This window comes from Schistocerca cancellata, chromosome 9 (genome assembly GCF_023864275.1).
Source record: "Schistocerca cancellata isolate TAMUIC-IGC-003103 chromosome 9, iqSchCanc2.1, whole genome shotgun sequence".
NCBI classification, from domain to species: Eukaryota; Metazoa; Arthropoda; class Insecta; order Orthoptera; family Acrididae; genus Schistocerca; species Schistocerca cancellata.
The window spans coordinates 228,374,971-228,379,280 of NC_064634.1; the positions used below are offsets into that span (position 1 = coordinate 228,374,971).

General features: G+C 42.9%; 2 non-coding genes across 2 annotated transcripts; one reads left to right on the forward strand and one right to left on the reverse strand.

Annotated features, from left to right (window-relative positions):
* Positions 1-2,388: 2,388 nt before the first annotated feature.
* Trnat-ugu (transfer RNA threonine (anticodon UGU)) lies at positions 2,389-2,463 on the reverse strand. The gene has a single exon. It is a non-coding gene; the product is annotated as a tRNA-Thr (tRNA).
* Positions 2,464-2,717: 254 nt separating this feature from the next.
* Trnat-ugu (transfer RNA threonine (anticodon UGU)) lies at positions 2,718-2,792 on the forward strand. Its single transcript has one exon. It is a non-coding gene; the product is annotated as a tRNA-Thr (tRNA).
* Positions 2,793-4,310: the final 1,518 nt, after the last annotated feature.

A 4,310-nucleotide genomic window follows, 5' to 3' on the forward strand; every position in this document is an offset into this window, starting at 1 on the left:
AAAATAATGAGAGGAAGAAAGTTTATTTCGTACTACATTTTCGCCATTCATACAGTAAAACTTCAACATCACGCAGCTACTTTTAATTAATTACATCTTCGTTACTAAGTCTATTCGCGGCGCATTCTGCAGAGAGTACCTACTTACACCACTGAAATTACCAGCGAATTTATATCAGTGTATGCCACATAGTTCGAGACATGAAGTCACAAACATTGAGATGCATGAAAACGTAGTTCCATTCTTTGGAATATTAGGGTGGGGCGTTACTGGTTCTTTAACCATTCAGAGCGCATGTTATCTGTTGCTGTGGTTTTGTTGTTATTGTTCAAGTTGTCTAGGGCATCGTTGAATTATGACTTGGCAATTGATGGTTCTGGGAATTAATTTTCCACTTATTCTATTGTGGTTACGTAAGATGATCAAGTCTGACATCTTCTCCGTCGTATAGTTCTCCAATTTATTCTTTCCACCTATGTGCTATTTTTTTCTAGTTCAATTGTGTAGTAATATTTTTATCTTTAACTAAGTTGTTGAATTTTTTACATTTAAACTGTAGTTAACGAATTTTTGAGAACATCTTGACAGTGCTTGCTGCTGGTAGGTTTCCTGTCACCCTATTTATTCGTCTCACCCATTTATCTTTTTCCATGTGGTACATAATAACTATTTCATTTTTGATTGTATTGTATTGGTCAAAATCTCTTGTTTTCTCAGTCTAAATCGTACTTTTATATGCTAGAGTATCTCCTGTATCATACATAGTTCTCTCGGCTTCAGTGTATTCTTCCCTCTTACATTCATTGGTCCTTCAAAGATACCTCTCCTTATTTCCTACACGCTTTTAGATTCCAGGTGTAACACTTTCATCTCCAACGGAAACTTCTCAGTTGGATCTACATTATTTTTGTTTTGCTATACACTTAGGCTCAGTTGTACTTCGTTGCTTTTAAATCTAATATTGAGCTTGGCTATAACAATTAACTAATGACGAACAATGTCAAAATCAGGGTATGAATCGCTAGATTTTATTTGATTTTTATATCTTTTTGGGATTAGAATATTCGTATGGTATCTAAAATTATCTCCTAGTGCTTTCCGAGTTAGGAACATTTAACCGAGTATTAGACAGGACCATTAAATAGTACGAACTAGCAGCATGCTAGAGTAACTGCAGTGCAGCAACCTGTATTAACCAACGCAACGGAAAAATATCCAAAGTTGCAAACTTGCAACTTCACCGGTATATCGGTTCAGCCCATTAAACAGTGTTCACAGAATTGTAATAGCTTTACACCACTATTATTCATAATCTCCGCCGGCCGCTTGGCCGAGCGGTTCTAGGCGCTTCAGTCTGAAACCACGCGACCGCTACGGTCGCAGGGTTCGAATCCCGCCTCGTGCATGGATGTGTGTGATGTCCTTAGGTTAGTTAGGTTCTAGGGGACTGATGACCTCAGATGTTAAGTCCCATAGTGCTCAGAACCATTTGAACCATTTTTTCATAACCTCCTGTCAAAATGTGCCAACCCATTTTGAATTTTAGTGGCTGCCGACACAGGTATTAGTCACCCATTATTAACTTTGCCTTTTTTGCTTGTTGGTTTTGAGTATGGAAAAATTTTAGAAAAGTTTAAGAACTTGTGAACCTTAACTCGTTGCGAATAGAAAGGGCCTTTCTTAAATACAGAGAGATTCAGGAAGTTTCCTGGGCGTCCCGTGGATGTAGATGAAAAGTTTATTTAATAGCACGTGAAAAGATGGGCAAGTTGATACTGGACACGAGAGTGAGAGAGGAATGGATATAAACTCTGACCATTTCCTACTAGGAGGGAAAATGAAACTTAAAACTAAAGTGGCAAGCTCACAAAAGGAAAGCTATAAAGGAAACAGTACGGAAGATTTTAGAATCATAAATTTATATTAGTCATGTTGTAAGCTGCCGGTATTTTCGTCACCTTACGCATTATAATTATCAATTAAAGTCATAGATTATGTTGATTAATACGGATATTTTATATTAAGAGAGATCGATGGTTAGGAGAGTGGTCACTTTATTAAAGGACCAGGTTGATACTGGCTAGTTTGACCTTAACACAATGAAATTGTAAACGCTAGAAAATTACTGCTGGTCGTAGCAACCAAGATGTGGGCAGCTTCCTAAGGGCTGTGGGCAGCAAACGGGGCCCACCCTGCGGAGGCTGACCTTGAGAGCCGTCCCAGCGAAACAGGGTCATTCGAAGATGGTGACTGTTCTTTCGGACATGTCCGAAAGAACAGATACCATCGGTGACCATGCAGCTCTCTTAGAATGAAATGATAATTAAATCAAGACCCTAAGCTGTCGACAGGCGTTGATATACATCAACGGGGACAGTTGAAAATGTGTGCCCCGACCGGGACTCGAATCCGGGATCTTCTGCTTACATGGCAGACGCTCTATCCATGTGAGCCATCGAGGGCACAGAGAATAGTGCGACTGCAGGGTTTATCCCTTGCACGCTCCCCGTGAGACCCATATTCCCAACTTAATGTCCGCACACTACATTCGGAGTGGCCCTGCCCATTACAGTCATTACTCGCGGCAGACAATCTTATCGAGTCCCGGAAGAGTTCGGGCAATGCGCGTGCATCCAGCACAGAAGGGGGTCAATGGCCGATTAGCCTTAACTATATATGAAGATAGGATAAATCCCTGCAGTCACACTATCCTCTGTGCCCTCGGTGGCTCAGATGGACAGAGCGTTTGCCATGTAAGCAGGAGTTCCCGGGTTCGAGTCCCGGTCGGGGCACACATTTTCAACTGTGCCCGTTGATGTATATCAACGCCTGTCGACAGCTTAGGGTCTTGATTTAATTATCAGGATCATTCGAGGTTGCAGTTACAGTAGTTACAGTTATGTGGCCGTGTAGTCGTTGGCCGTTTCACGCCAAAGTGAAGCCGTGAAGCGATGCCATTGGTCGGAAGTCTGAGAACGCATTTGCTTGAATCTTTCGAGAAACATCTCGAAAGTTATGGAAGTGCTGTGTAGCGCGTCGAGCGGTTTCACGCCGTACAAGGCCTGGACGAAATCGCTTCGAATGGAGAGCCGTGATTGGCTCTGTCCAGCCCGTCTAGCGAGAGGAGGCGAGGAGGACAACCACAGAGCATGGCCGCTCTGAGACGTTGCTGGCAACGTGTCCAGTGTCTAGTCTCTTGTCATACTTACAAGGGAACATCCCCATCGCACCCCCCTCAGATTTAGTTAGAAGTTGGCACAGTGGATAGGCCTTGAAAAACTGAACACAGATCAATCGAGAAAACAGGAAGAAGTTGTGTGGAAGTATGAAAAAAAATAAGCAAAATATACAAACTGAGTATCCGTGCGTATGATAGGCAACATCAAGGAGAGTGTGAGCTCAGGAGCCCCGTGGTCCCGTGGTTAGCGTGAGCAGCTGCGGAACGAGAGGTCTTTGGTTCAAGTCTTCCTTCGAGTGAATAATTTACTTTCTGTATTTTCGCAAAGTTATAATGTGTCCGTTCGTTCATTGACGTCTCTGTTCACTGTAATAAGTTGAGTGTCTGTGTTTTGCGACCGCACCGCAAAACCGTGCGATTAGTAGACGAAAGGACGTGCCTCTCCAATGGGAACCGAAAACATTTGATCGCAATGTCATAGGTGAACCGATTCCTCCACAGGAAAACACGTCTGATATATTCTATACGACACTGGTGACGGCATGTGCGTCACATGACAGATAATAATTGTCTGAAAATAAAAAAATTAAACTTTTCACTCGAGGGAAGACTTGAACAAAGGACCTTTTCTTCCGCAGCTGCTCACGCTAACCACGGAACCACGGTGCTCCGGAACTCACATTATCCTTGATGTTGCATATCTTGCGCATGGACTACTCAGTTTGAATATTTTGCTTATTTTTTTCATACTTCCACACAACTTCTTCCTGTTTTCTCGATTGATCTGTGTTCAGTTTTTCAAGGCCTATCCACTGTGCGAACTTATAACTAAATCTGAGGGGGGTGCGATGGGGAGGCTCCCTTGTTAGTACGATGTAGACTGCACTACTTGAAGTACGAGCAGTTTCTCTGTACAGAGAGGAACAGGCGCTGCATCTATTTTGTGGACGTCACGCTGAATCTCTTCGGTGCCGCCGGTCTTCTACGACGCGGAAGATCTACACTATGCGGATCACTTGGGTGATATTTGCGTTTCGAGATAATGCAGGGAGCAGTAAATATAAATATGTACGCTTCCACTAGTTCGTCTCGCTGAGGTTTTCGTTGTCAACACAAGCTTTCGCTGTGGTTG